General features: G+C 42.6%; 1 protein-coding gene and 2 pseudogenes across 1 annotated transcript in view; 1 reads left to right on the forward strand and 2 right to left on the reverse strand.

The window, feature by feature from the left end:
- Amd1 (adenosylmethionine decarboxylase 1) overlaps positions 1 to 15,655 on the reverse strand; it is a 74,651-nt gene that overhangs the window by 52,604 nt on the left and 6,392 nt on the right. The gene's annotated exons all lie outside the window — the stretch shown is intronic.
- Tmem258-ps3 (transmembrane protein 258, pseudogene 3) lies at positions 4,098 to 4,805 on the forward strand (annotated as a pseudogene).
- Positions 6,417 to 8,899, reverse strand: LOC100361476 (vasculin-like protein 1-like; annotated as a pseudogene).

A 15,655-nucleotide genomic window follows, 5' to 3' on the forward strand; every position in this document is an offset into this window, starting at 1 on the left:
CTTGCTCACGCAGATACCCGAAGACTGTTTTGAGCTGCCATCATCAGTTAACTTGGCGGAACAGATCAGCTTTTACTTGCTTGCCTAGATATTGAAGGTCTTCATATGGGTTTCCCCTTTAAAGATCCTTCCCGTACCCTTCCTTCACGGCAATCTCAGATTTGGCTCAGGGATTGTTCGTCCTGCTAGCAGCAAATCAATAAATCTTTTTTTTTCTTTTCTTTTTTTTTTTTCGGAGCTGGGGACCGAACCCAGGGCCTTGCACTTGCTAGGCAAACGCTCTACCACTCAATCCCCAACCCCATCAATAAATCTTTTAATTATAATTGGATTGGGTCTATGGTCTTTCCCCAGGGGTCGCAAACTCCATATCACCACCCACAGTTAAATTAGTCTTTCTACCTCAATCAGTTTAGTATAAACAATTCCATGGGCCTACCCAGAGGGTAACCTCATCTAGAGAATCCCGCACACATGTGCCTGGTGGCTAATCTAATCTAGATAACTCCTGGAAGAAATCGCAGGGGTTAGCGTCCCAGGTTCTTTCAGACCATCTTAGGTAGAAGTGGGAATTAGCACACTGAGCCAGGAAGATTGGCAAATCAAGACCAGTTTGGTCTACAGAGTGAGACCCTGTCTCAAACGAAACGTAGCAAAACAAAACCACTTCCTATAAGCCTCTAACAAGAAAGGCAGCTGGCACTCGGCCAGGCATTGATTTTCCCTCTTTATGAGTGTCTCCCATGGTATCTTCCTCCAAGGACAGCTGTTGTGTCTACACTGAAAATCTATTGTTTGCCACAATTCCCTTCATTGAAGTCTCAGCTCAGGACCTGGAAGGGTAGCTCGGTTGTTCCTCAAGAGTTAGCGCTTGCTGCTCTTAACCTGGGGTCAGAGTTCATTACCTGCTCTCATGCTGGGTGGTCTTGGGCTCCGTCTGTAATTCTCTTGAGATGCCCTGTGATCCCTTTGTGAAACATACTTGAAGTCTCTTCCTGATTTTCCTCCCACTGTATCATAGAGCACGCTGACTTTGTCCACTCTAACAGTCTGTAATATGCTGTACTCTCAATAAACTTGCTTGGCATAAGACATAGCTTATGGCGACCTCCCAAACCCAGCTTTTCTGTCTTCTTTACTGGCTCATCTCCTGAACCTTGTCACATGCTGGTTCAGGTCAAGACAGACAGACAGACAGACAGACAGACAGACAGACAGACAGACAGACAGACAGGACAAAAATAGATATAAAATGAGAACCTGAGGCTCACCCACTATCGTGCGACATCAACAAGTTGTGATCATGGAATATTTCTAACCTTAATGTTCTTAGTCTATGAGATTATCATAGGAATAAAAAGACATTGTCAAATTGTGTCCCCTAACAGTGCTTGTCATGTAGGTGTATAATAAATGTTACTTTCTTTTCTTTCCCTTTCTTGTGCCCTGGATGAGGCATAGAGCTCTGTAGGAGAGCATTTGCCTGGTATGTTCAAGGCCCCCAGGTTTAATCCCTAGCAGTTTAAAATCAAACACATAAATAAAAAGAAAACAATAAATTTCCTTTTTATGCCCTACATAGAATAAATAAGATTTTTATTCTCATCAAATGCGTTAATGATAGCATATTATATGTCCACAAGAAACGTAAAACATTAAAATAATTAGCACTTGCTTATTATCTCATAAGATATAAGTGATAAGGCCTCCACAAAGGACCAAATACAACTTATGAGAGACACATGAAAAAATTAGAAGTTCAAAACGCGGAAGCTTGCGTGGGAAGAGATTCCTCCCATCACACAAAGCTGAAGGGAGTTAAGTACTTTATAAAAATGAACAGTTACTAGAATGAGTCTAAAATAAAACACTGGGCTTCTTAATTACCATACCCAGAGAATTATGTAAGGAGCTCATCCTACAAATAGTTTCTGTCTATTAAGTTATAAAAGGGTGGATCACATGGGTCCTTGTCCAAGGAACGTGGAGAAACTCAATGGAATGTATTAGAGCAGTGTAATAGAGGGTTAATGTGACAAGAAGTGACTTTTATAAGGTTCTTTTTTTATAACAAGAAACTAAACATAGATGGGGTACAGGTCGAATTTCTTTTGTGTAATTAAAAACCAGCAGAGGCTAAAATAAAGTTTCTGAAGAAACTCTTTAGAGATGGATTAACTCTAATCCTCAGAAACCTTGCCATAGACTATCAGAGAGCAAGTTACCTGTCTCTTGTGGAGATGGTGGAAGTCCAACCAGAAGCACCCTGACTTATAAAGGAAGCAGGTAGGCAACCACAGGGAAATAGTGCTGGGAGGAGGAGGATGGAGCTCAGTGGTCGAGTAGGTACCTAGTGTGTGCAGGACCCTGGGTCCTAACCCCAGGACTGCACATGAAAAGGCTATGCACCTACTAACATGGCCCAATTCTCCATTATCTTCAATATTATCAACCTGCTCAATGAGAATCATTTCCAGTCAGATTCATAAATAAAAATATATTGAAGATAAAAACATCCCCAAGCTCACTTTTATTATTTAAAAAAAAATCCCCAAGATAAATCAACTGATGTCTCATGCTTTATGATTTAAAGTAGAAATGGTAAGCCAGGAGGATGTCCATGAGTTCAAGGCCAGCCTAGTCTCCATAGTGAATTCCAGGCTGACCAAGTCTATATAGAGCCTGTCTCAAAACAAACAAACAAACACCAAGGCCCCCTCCAAAACCCCCACCCAACCAATCAACCAACCAAGAAATAAAAAAAAAATTAAATAAATGAATTAGAAACATTAGCATAGGGCTGGAGAGATGGCTCAGTGGTTAAGAGCACTGACTGCTCTTCCAGAGGTCCTGAGTTCAAATCCCAGCAACCACATGGTGACTCACAACCATCTGTAATGGGAACCGATGCCCTCTTCTGGTGTGTCTGAAGACAGCGACAGTGTACTTACATTAAACAAATAAATCTTAAAAAAAAAGAAACATTAGCATAGACATTCCTGTGGATTCTCTAAGAGTTTGAAATAGAAATAAATAACTGGAAATGTTTGAGAGCTGTCAAGAAATGAAAATGTTTTGGCAATCATCTGTAACATAGTATTTAATGGCATCATTGTCTATAGATCCTAAAGAATATTTTAAAATACACTGTATAACTTGAAGTCTTTCTCTATCAAAACAATATAAATATACAATGTTCACACCAAAGTTACAGCATAGCACACTGAAGAGAATAAAATTATTTAACCGATATTCAAATTACTTATAAAATTTTTGTTTTGAAAGAATCGTCATTTCCGTGTTTATCTTTGTGCACTTGCCTGGCTTTTTTTGTCTTGAGACACGTATGTAGATCAGGTGGCCTCAAACTCACAGAGACCTACTTGCCTCTAACTCTTGAGGGATATCGTGCCCATTTTTTTTGTGGTTGTTTTTTGGGGGTCAGAGGGAGGGGGGACAGGGTCTCGCTGTAGCCCAGAGTGTCCTGGAGTTCAGTATATCTAGTTCTGGCTGGTTTCTTTCTGGCTTCTAAAGCAATCCCCTGCCTCAGAATCCTAAGTACTGTGTTACAGGTATGAGTCATTATACCTAGATGGGAAGGGTCTTTTTAGAGGAAATTAAGATTGGTAATATGAGATTAGGGTAAACTCTAAATCCAGTGACTGGTGTCTTTGTAAAAAGAGGAAAGGAGCCAAGGGAAAAAATCCTTGAGGAAATAAAGTCAGAGGCCAGAGGATCCCCAAGGGCATCAGAAACTGGAGAAGGCAAAGAAAGATTTGTCTGTAGAACAAAGGGAGTGTGATTCTAGGTGCGCCTTGATTTCAGATTCTCGCCTACTGTTTCGAAGCATTACACTAGTAGGTAGAAACAAATATAGTGAACACCGATGTCTATAACAGTTATCAAAGTATGATGTTAGCTCTTCTATTTCATGTCCGTGAGTACACTGTCTTCAAACGCACCAGAAGAGGGCATCAGATCCCATTACAGATGGTTGGGAGCCACCACGTAGTTGCTGGGAATTGAACTCTGGACCTCTGGAAGAGCAGTCGGTACTCTTAACCGCTGAGCCATCTCTCCAGTCTTGATGTAAAGACTTGATGTAAAAGCCTTTTCTGGTAGTCTATAGTTTAGAATCTGTGTAGCAATTTCCTCCTGATTAAACAGGTTTATTAAGATTCAGGATCTGGGGGTTGGGGACTTAGCTCAGTGGTAGAGCGTTTGCCTAGCAAGCGCAAGGCACTGGGTTCAGTCCTCAGCTCCGAAAAAAAGAAAAAAGAAAAAAGAAAAAAAAAAAGATTCAGGATCTGGTATTCTTCTGGTGGCAGATCGGTGGTTTATCCTGTGTGGGGCAAAATGGAGCTCGAGGCCATGAGTAGGTATACCAGTCCAATGAACCCGGCCGTCTTTCCTCACCTGACTGGTACTTCTGGCCATCGGCACATTCTTCACTGCCTGGTTCTTCGTTTATGAGGTCACCTCTACCAAGTACACGTCAATATTTACAAAGAGCTCCTCATTTCCTTGGAGGCCTCACTCTTCATGGGCTTTGGAGTCCTCTTCCTCCCGCTCTGGGTTGGCGTCTATGTATGAGTCTCCAAGGACACCCACCAGGCAGCTCACCAAGTCTCTGCTTTTGTAAATTATTTACCATTGCTACATGTCCCACCTGCTGTTTACAATAAAGGCAGATGTGTGACAAAAAAAAAAAAAAGATTCAGGATCTGGGGACTGGAGAAAAATGGCTTAGTGTTAAGAGCACTGGCTGATCTTCCAAGGGACCTGGGTTCAATTCCCAGCACCCACATGGCAGTTCACAACTGTCTATAACTCCAATTCCAGGAGTTATACCGTCACACACACATACAGGCAAGCAAAACACCAATGTACATAGAATAAAAATAAATCATTAAAAAATAGAGTCAGGATGTGAACAACTCATAGGTCTCAGGAAATCCCTGAAACTTATCAGAGTTCACAAGGCTCCTTCCTCTCTAAGCTTATGTAAGCAGTAGCAACTGCTAGGGAGAGGGGACTCCCTGATCTGTTGAGCTGCTTTCACAGTCAGAGAGCTCCAGGATTTTAGCTTCCGTGAGTCAGCACCCAGGCCGGGGTCACAGCTGCCTTTGAATTACCACGCTCCTGTAAGGTACCCCAGTAAACTTTTTAGTGTGCCAAATTGTTTCTTTGGCCTGTCATCAGTCCCTTATCTGGGGTAAGTAGAAGTTGGTTCATGTTTGTGCAGGAAAAGCTTTGTAACAGAAGTAGTCTCATAATATGAAGGCCTTGTAAATTTATAGATATTTACACTAAGGGGAGACTAAGCATTTCAACATGTATTAATACAGTTGCACCTCACCACACAAGTAATCATTATCTTCCCTCACTTCCACACACAAAGAAAATGCCAGTCTTTGTAGCTGGGTGTGGTGCTACAAGCCTGTAATTCTAGCACTTGCCGGGTGAGTCGGGAGGCTCAGGAGTTCAAAATCAAGCTACATAAATTCAGGGCTGGCCTGCTCTCAGACAGACCCTAGTTCAGAAAATAAATGAAAACCAAAACTCGAAAAATTTCCCTGACCTACATAAGACTGTCCTAAAAGAAATCTCTTGTCTCTGCTCAAACTTGACCTCCACGTAGCTTATTAAGTTGTGATGACTAAACTTGTAAGAATGATCAGGCCACCCCGAGTTTACTTACTGCTTCTGTCCACACACGCAGTGAACCTGATGGAAGGATTTACAGCTCATTTCCCCTCGCGACTGGACCACTGGAGGCTGGGCAGGCGTGCCATTGGACTTGAATAACATTGTCAAGGTATGTTTCCATTGTGAGTTCTCTGTCTGGGCCAAGTGAGCACAGTGATTTGATTTTAGATCAGACCTTTCATGTTCTTTGCAGGAACGAGATTATGGCTTGTTACCTCTGGGGGTGCTATGAGTTGGGGGCTATGTGTGCTTGTTTAAACTACAGAGTGGGCTGTAATCCAGTGTCAGGGAACAACACCTGCCCATTTGGAGCTAAAACACCCAGAACTGGGGAGAAGGCTTTTGGAGTGCCAGGGTGACTGGGCAACAGCAGACTTGGGAGCTTTTGGTCTGTCTTCCTGGAAAGATTATGTCAAAGAGACAGGCAAGGTTCCTATGTAGGCATGCTGCCTTTTTGAGGAGTTTAATTTCGGAGAGATTTAGCCAACAATACCTTCAACTCTCTGAAGTAACTGACACCTTGATACAGGGATTGATCAGCTTATGGCATTACTGTTTGGAAGTCCCTTATGTTTATTGTGTATTTGAAAGGGTAAAATTCCTTTGATCTGTCTGCCAAAAAAAAAAAAAACCCTAATTAAATAAGATTAATTTTTTGTTGTTTTTAGCTATGTGTATTTCTTTTTTTTTTATTTTTATTTTTTCAAACTGATGCAAAATATTTATTCCACGTTAGTTATTTTATGCAGTAGTTTTTCCCCTCAACAGACTTGTGGTAACCACATCTTTTAAATCTGTAAATAATGTTATCAAAATAATCTTAATCTTTGAATCTCACAAAAATTCATATTTTACAATCCACCCTGAATATCAAGGCTGCAAGAATAACATTTCCTATATCCAAATATTTTACAGCTGTACCCAAAAAAAAGGAAAAAAAAAAACCCAAACAAAAACAACCACATATGCTTGGTTAAGGGCTAAGTTACCCAGCAGCCAAAAATAAAATAAAATATCCAAATTATTAGCATTAATTTAATACAATTATAACTTCAATAGTCACTTTGTCATTGACAATGATTGTGTGAGCACAGGCTGGGTGCCCAGGGCTGGGAGCAGAAGCTGTTGAGCAGCGCAGCGCCCCTCCCTGCATCTTTGCCTGCACAGCTCCCACTTGTGCACAGCCCAACAGGTACTGTGTGTGCTTAAAAATTCCCACCACACAAATGTCTACTGAGCAGATAACAGGGAAGAACAACAAAAGCTAAGCAGGACAATGGCTCTGTCTTTGGGATATGACTATTTCCCTTGTGCACGAAGTATTCAACAACAGAAGAAAGGAAAGAACTTTATATTCTCTAACACAAGGCCGAGCTCAGCGGGGCAGGGCAGCTGCGAGCATTTCTACTTCTACTTCCAGGCGTCGTCGTCTGACGTCTCGCTGCTGCTTGTTTCCGTGTCTGAGTCCTCACACTCTGCAATGCAAGTGCTTCTCCATGGGGAGAACAGGCTGGAACTACGGCCTTGTAAGAAGCCATTCTTTACAAACCCGTTCCTTCGTAGCTGTTCTGTTCTCGTGTGAAACTCCTTGAGTTCATCCTCTGTGAGTGGGAGGCAACTCTCATCATTTTCAGGATACTCCTGCCACCCCATTGCTTTCAATAACCTGTGCTCTGCTTCTAGAGAGTGTGACAGGACCTCCCTCTCCTCTACCATGGGTAGAGAAAGCCCGTTCTGAAGACAACCTTGTTCTCCATTTTCCTTTGGTTCAGGTGTGTGGCTGCCCTCCAATCTTAGCCCCTCCAGCTTGTCACAGTCTCTACTTTGGGAGCAGTCTTCATTGCGCTCATCCTTCAGAGTCTTCAGGAACTCGCTCTTCCTGTCTGTGGTTCGTCGGGTCAATTTGGTCAGGCGAGAGGAGCTGATCTCTATCGGAGGGGTAGTACTGGAGGGACTCTCTTTGGGAGCGTTGAGAACTACACCAGCAGCTAGTACCACTGGTTTAGTAACAGAAACTGGATTGGTCAAAGCAGCCTCCCGGCTGGAGGAAAGTGATCCAGGTTTGTGTTCCATTCTGTTAGCTTTCCATGCGTTGGGCTTAGAGGGAGGTGGTGCAGGCTTGGGAACCAAGTTCTTATAAACACTCGGGACCATGGTTGACACTTTGTTCCCATTTGCATGGTGGGATCCTGAGGTAAATGCAGCGGAAAAGGCAGCAGCAGGATCCTCTTTGGAAATTTTTTTGATGACTAGCATCTTTGAGGGTTGCTTGGCACTAGGTGGATTTTCCCACACTCCAGAAGGGGTCCCAATAGGTCTGCATGGCTGATTCTGTTTGCCAGCTTCTGGATTCAAAGAAGGGAAGTCTTCCTCTTCAAACTGCAACTTTTCTACTTTATCCTCTTTTTTCTCTTCCCTAATTTCAGTTGGTGTTTTTTCTTGAAAGGCATAGCCTTTCCGGGAATGGAAGCTGCCATTCCAGTGTCGGTGGTTTCCTGTACTACCTCCACCACGTTGGCTCATGCCATCATGACCTCGGGAAGAGCCATGCCAACCAGACAGATTCCCTGTGGTTCCGGCATACGCTCCCTTAGAGACACCAGAGTCAACAGAATCATGGCGGAATAGGGAGGGCTGGTGCCAAGAATCTCCTGTAGTCCGCAGAGGTCCATTGTTAAAAAAGCCATCAGAGGAATTATGTCTACGACGGCTTATTCCAAATCTACCTTCTCCACGGGATAGGTGCTCTCCGTGTTTGTCAAAGGTGGCTGTAGATGACTTAGCTGACTGTGGCGTTGAAAAATTTAGCCAAGCAGGAACAAAGTCATGCTGCGCCATTTAGGTCCAGTGTCTTTTCAGCAAGTTGAGGCATCCAACCTCATGGCCAGGATCCTCAGAGTGTCACCTCTGTGGTCCTGTATCCAAGTTGCCACCTGTATCTTCCACGAGGTTTTCTTGTAAAAAGGGTCTAAAATAGCCTGGGCAGCAGCACGCCTTGTGATGAAGCACAAAGAAGCCCAGCTCTGTGTGGCCCACCCTCTGAATCCTCTCAATCGCTCATCCTCAATACCTAGTTCCCAACACTTTTCCACAGGGGGAAGGGGAAGGGGAAGGGGGAAGGGGAACATTAAAAGTTATTTGTTACATTTAAAAAAGGGGGGAAAGGGGGAAAAGCTATGTCTATGTTCACCTCATTCAACTTCCTTGAGTAATGGCACTATAATGTTGCTTAAATAGGCAAAACATGGACATCTGCACAGGGAGTGCAAACACTGTTCATAACAAGGTCATGGCTAAAAAGACAAGTGGTCTCAGGTGTGAACAGGAAATGTCATCAGGGTGACAGGTCAAAACTGTATAGTAAAGCACTGGGATAGAGCTTCTGCACAACCAGTTCCAGTGGCACAATATCCACAACAAAAGCTTTTAAAACAGAAATCTCATTATCATACACAACTGCTTAAAGCAGTGTGCAGATAAATGCTTTCATTGGTTTTAACCTTCAAAATCTAAAGATATAAGTAGTCTTGTTTTGTTTTTTGTAAAAGGAATCCAACAGAAACTTGATATATTTTTCCTGCCACAGAATAGCAGCTTTCAAGGCAAATGTCTTGGTATAAAGCTCCTAAATATATATCCTATTTCTTTGGTCTTTACTATTTATACATTCAAAGCAAAATTATAAGTAGAAAACGTAAGGGTCAAGGAGAAAGAGAATTCCAAAATGAGGTTTTCTTCTTATTAATTTTCTGTATTTCACTTGTTCTCCTCTTTCCCAAAAACTGAACTGTGCTTCCAGAAGTGATATGAAGAATCTTCTATTGCTTTATTGAAGAAATCACTTTCTAATTTGGGTCCATCTCCATCATTACACAAACATTAAAAAGGCCACTTGAGTCTGCAAATCCGGCAGCGGCGGGGCTACGGTCAAGGACAACTCTCGGCGTCTAAGGACGCGTCCCCAGCTTCTCCGACCAGCAGAGGTGACTAGCCCACAACCATAACAAAGCTCTTCCCAAAATGGCTGCCCGGCCCACAAGGCCCAGCGCTATGTGTATTTCTATCTGTCTGTTATGGTGTATGGGTATGTGCAGATGGGTACAGGTTATCTGTAGAGGTCAGAAGACAGTGTCAGACCCCTGCACCTGAAGTTATAGGTCATTCTGAGAGATGTGGGTGCTGGGTACCAAACATAGGTCCTTTGCAAGAGCAGTATGTATGTGGCTTTTTGTTTGTGAGACAGAGTTTCCCTGTGTATCCCTGGTTGTTCTGGAACTTGCTCTGTAGATCAGGCCTCCCGAGTGCTGGGATTTAAAGGCGTGTGCTACCACTGCCCAGCTTTGGTGTCTTTTAGATTTATTTTATGTGTACCAGTGTTTTGTTTGGATGTATGTACACCATGTGTGCCTGGTGCCCCCAGAAGCCATAGGAGGGCATTGAACCCCCTAAAACTGGAGTCATGGCTCGCTGTGAGCCGCATACTTAAACCTGGGTCTTCTTTGAGAAAAGCCTTTGAGCTACTACCGCTCACTCTACCCCTGGTCTGCACTTCCCTTTTTTCTCTTAGGTCCCTATCTGGCACTGGTGATGCTGACGTCACACAGTGAGCCTGGCAGTGTTCTCTTCCACTCTATTTCAATGAGCATCGGCATCAATTCCCTCCTCTAAGATCTGGTAGGATTCGGTGGTGACTCCATCGGAAACTGTAACCTTATTTGAAAAGAAGATCTTCATACGAATGTTATCAAGTCCCTGGGCTCCAGCCAATGTTTGGCTGTGGGTCTCTGTATCCACAAATCTACTAAATTACTTTTGACATAAAAATCTGTTTTAGAGGGGGCTGGAGAGATGGCTCAGCGGTTAAGAGCTCTCACTGCTCTTCCAGAGGTCCTAAGTTCAATTCCCAGCAACCACATGGTGACTCACGTCCATCTGTAATGAGAACTGATGCCCTCTTCTGGTGTGTCTGAAGACAGCTACAGTGTACTCATATAGATAAAAAATAAATAAGTCTTTAAAAATCTGTTTTGGAGTTACCTTCTGACAGGTGTAGAACTGTGTGGGTGTACAAATACATGTGCACACACATGTATATGTGCACACATATACATGTGCACATACACATATACATGCATGTGCACACACATACATACACGTGCACACACATATATACACACATGTGCACATACATATGCATGTGCACACACATATACACACATGTGCACACACACATACATGTGCACACACATATATACATACATGTGTACCCATATAGACATGTACACAAACATACATCACACATATGATTTACTAGGTTAGCTCATATGATTAGTATGAAGAGTATAACCATGACTGTCTGCATGCTGGTGAGCCAGTAGCCACTTAGTCCAAGGAGACAGAAACCTCAGAACAAGTGGAACCAGTGATGGTATGCCTACTATGAACCAGTGATGCAGTCCTACTATGAGGCTGAGGGCCTTGGAAGCTCTCTGTACAGTGGAGGGGGGTAGAGAAGATGGAGTCTGAAGTCCGTGCCAAGGGCAGCAGTGGGTGCACCATCTCAGGAGGAGTGGAGCTTACGTTCACTTCCTTATCCCACCCTTTTGCTCCCTTCAGGCTCCTGGCCTGTCAGTGCCACCCGCATTCAGGAAGGGTCCTCTTCCCTCAGCTGGTGTGTGGCATGTCGACTGTCCTGGAGATGCCTACACAGACACACATGGAGGGTGCTTTACTCATCTCCCAGGTATCTCTTGATTCAGCCAATTGATGATCATTAGCAGAGTCTTTAGTGAGCCCTCAGTGGAACCTTTGCGTCTACAGAAAGGGGCTTGCCTTAGTATCCTTGGTATCCGAGATTTTATAGTTGTTCTTGGTATGACTTATGAAAAGTATGGCTTCAGTGTAGACACATAGCTCAGTACGTGGGGCTTCGTACAGAAGGAAATGGGAGAGGAGTATTTTCACAAGCCTGACAGCCTGAATCCCATCCCTAGGATCGGAATGGTAGAAGGAAAGAATCAAGTCTTATCGTCATTATCAGACCTTTACATTTGTACTGCACATGCCTGTGCTCACACAATGCCATCCACTCACACAGACACGCAAACACATAACTAACATAGTAAAGTTTTTAAAAGACCACGTAGTAATACTCAGATGGAAATGTCATCAGTGCCAGGTGTTGTTCACAGAAAGGGTCAGAGAATAGTTCTGTTGTTTCTAGGCCTTTCCTTCTTATACCTATGATTAAAAAAGTAACCTCTATTACATCACCTTGCAGGACATATTAGTACGGCCAGTTGACTTCTATGGAAGCAGAGTCTTGAAATGGAGATGAACATATTTAACATGTAGTCAGTTTGGTATCAAGAGTTGTGGGGGGGCTGGGGATTTAGCTCAGTGGTAGAGCACTTGCCTAGCAAGCGCAAGGCCCTGGGTTCGGCCCCAGCTCCGAGAAAAAAAAAAAAAGAAAAAAGAAAAAAAGAAAAGAAAAAAAAAAAAGAGTTGTGGGAATTAACATCTCTGGAAGGGTAGAGGCGAGATTCCAGCATTACACAGTGTATGGTTCCTAAATCTGTATTTTTTTTAAAAAGATGGATTTATTATATATGAGTACTCTGTAGCTGTCTTCAGACACACCAGAAGAGGGCATCAGATCTCATTACAGATGGTTGTGAGCACCATGTGGTTGCTGGGATTTGAACTTAGGACCTGTGGAAGAACAATCAATGCTCTTAACCATTGAGCCACCTCTCCAGCCCTAGCCTGATCTTCTTATTGGAAAAGAAGAACTATATCTCTTTTATTCCTTGCTAGCATGTTCTAAATTTGGCTAGAACCAAATTTATACTTGTTCTCTCAAGTCTTGCTTCCAGTCCAGTATTCCTAGTTTGTCCAAGTTTCTCATCTCATTGGTGTTCTATCTCATTGGTGAAGTTCTAAATGTTGAGGCCATGTGGGGACATCCCCTTTCCACGGGCTATACATTTAATTAACCACTGGGCTCTGTTTAATTTTTTTTCATCTTTATTAACTTGAGTATTTCTTATTTACATTTCAATTGTTATCCCCCTTCCCGGTTTCCCGGCCAACATCCCCCTAATCCCTCCCCTTCCCTTCTCTATGGGTGTTCCCCTCCCCATAATCCCCTATTACCGCTGTCCCCCCAACAATCACATTCACTGGGGGTTCAGTCTTGGCAGGACCAAGGGCTTCCCCTTCCACTGGTGATCTTACTAGGATATTCATTGCTACCTATGAGGTTGGAGCCCAGGGTCAGTCCATGTATAGTCTTTGGGTAGTGGCTTAGTCCCTGGAAGCTCTGGTTGTTGGCATTGTTGTTCATATGGGGTCTCAAGCCCCTTCAAGCTCTTTCAGTCCTTTCTAAGATTCCTTCAATGAGGGTCCCGTTCTCAGTTCAGTGGTTTAATGATGGCATTTGCCTATGTATTTGCTGTATTCTGGCTGTGTCTCTCAGGAGAGATCTACATGCGGTTCCTGTCGGTCTGCACTTCTTTGCTTCGTCCATCTTGTCTAATTGGGTGGCTGTATATGTATGGGCCACATGTGGGGCAGGCTCTGAACCGGGTGTTCCTTCTGCCTCTGTTCTAAACTTTGCCTCTTTATTCCCTCCCAAGGGTATTCTTGTAACCCTTTTAAAGAAGGAGTGAAACATTTGCATTTTGGTCATCCTTCTTGACTTTCATGTGTTCTGTTCATCTAGGGTAATTCGAGCATTTGGGCTAATATCCACTTATCAATGAGTGCATACCAGGTGTGTTTTTCTGTGATTGGGTTACCTCACTCAGGGTGATATTTTCCAGTTCCATCCATTTGCCTATGAATTTCATAAAGTCATTGTTTTTGATAGCTGAGTAATATTCCATTGTGTAGATGTACCACATTTTCTGTATCCATTACTCTGTTGAAGGGCATCTGGGTTCTTTCCAGCTTCTGGCTATTATAAGGCTGCTATGAACATAGTGGAGCATATGTCTTTGTTATATGTTGGGGCATCTTTTGGGTATATGCCCAAGAGAGGTATAGATGGGTCCTCAGGTAGTTCAATGTCCAATTTTCTGAGGAACCTCCAGACTGATTTCCAGAATGGTTTTACCAGTCTGCAATCCCACCAACAATGGAGGAGTGTTCCTCTTTCTCCACATCCTCGCCAGCATTTGCTGTCACCTGAGTTTTTGATCTTAGCCATTCTCACTGATGTGAGATGAAATCTCAGGGTTGTTTTGATTTGCATTTCCCCTATGACTAAAGATGTTGAATATTTCTTTAGGTGTTTCTCAGCCATTCGGCATTCCTCGGCTGTGAATTCTTTGTTTAGCTCTGAACCCCATTTTTTTTCTTTTCTTTTTTTCGGAGCTGGGGACCGAACCCAGGGCCTTGCGCTTCCTAGGCAAGCGCTCTACCACTGAGCTAAATCCCCAACCCCTGCTTTGCAGTTTTATGAGATCCCATTTGTCGATTCTTGATCTTAGAGCATAAGGCGTTGGTGTTTTGTTCAGGAAATTTTCTCCAGTGCCCATGTGTTCAAGATGCTTCCCCACTTTTTCTTCTATTAGTTTGAGTGTATCTGGTTTGATTTGAAGGTCCTTGATCCACTTGGACTTAAGCTTTGTACAGAGTGATAAGCATGGATCGATAACCATTTGCTGAAAATGCTATCTTTTTTCCATTGGATGGTTTTGGCTCCTTTGTTAAAAATCAAGTGACCATAGGTGTGTGGGATCATTTCTGGGTCTTCAATTCTATTCCACTGGTCTATCTGTCTGTCTCTGTACCAATACCATGCAGTTTTTATCACTATTGCTCTGTAATACTGCTTGAGTTCAGAATAGTGATTCCCCCAGAAGTCCTTTCATTGTTGAGGATAATTTTAGCTATTCTGGGTTTTTTGTTATTCCAGATGAATTTGCAAATTGTTCTGTCTAACTCTCTGAAGAATTGGATTGGTATTTTGGTGGGGATTGCATTGAATCTGTAGATCGCTTTTGGTAAAATGACCATTTTTACTATATTAATTCTGCCAATCCATGAGCATGGGAGATCTTTCCATCTTCTGAGGTCTTCTTCAATTTCTTTCTTCAGAGGCTTGAAGTTCTTATCATACAGATCTTTTATTTGCTTGGTTAATGTCACACTGAGGTATTTTATATTATTTGGGGCTATTATGAAGGGTGTCGTTTTCCTAATTTCTTTCTTGGCTTGTTTATCTTTTGTGTAGAGGAAGGCTACTGATTTATTTGAGTTAATTTTATACCCAGCCACTTTCCTGAAGTTGTTTATCAGGTTTAGTAGTTCTCTGGTGGAACTTTTGGGATCGCTTAAATATACTATCATATCGTCTGCAAATAGTGATATTTTGACTTCTTCTTTTCCAATCTGTATGCCCTTGATCTCCTTTTGTTGTCTGATTGCTCTGGCTAGAACTTCAAGAACTATATTGAATAAGTAGGGTGAGAGTGGGCAGCCTTGTCTAGTCACTGATTTTAGTGGGATTGCTTCAAGTTTCTCTCCATTTAGTTTAATGTTAGCAACTGGTTTGCTGTATATGGCTTTTACTATGTTTAGGTATGGGCCTTGAATTCCTATTCTTTCCAGGACTTTTATCATGAAGGGGTGTTGAATTTTGTCAAAATGCTTTCTCAGCATCTAATGAAATGATCATGTGGTTTTGTTCTTTCAGTTTGTTTATATAATGGATTATGTTGATGGTTTTCCGTATATTAAACCACCCCTGCATGCCTGGGATGAAGCCTACTTGACCATGATGGATGATTGTTTTGATGTGCTCTTGGATTCGGTTTGCCAGAATTTTATTGAGTATTTTGCGTCGATATTCATAAGGGAAATTGATCTGAAGTTCTCTTTCTTTGTTGGGTGTTCGTGTGGTTTAGGTATAAGAGTAATTGTGGCTTCATAGAAGGTATTC

Source organism: Rattus norvegicus, chromosome 20, assembly GCF_036323735.1.
Source record: "Rattus norvegicus strain BN/NHsdMcwi chromosome 20, GRCr8, whole genome shotgun sequence".
Taxonomy (NCBI): domain Eukaryota; kingdom Metazoa; phylum Chordata; class Mammalia; order Rodentia; family Muridae; genus Rattus; species Rattus norvegicus.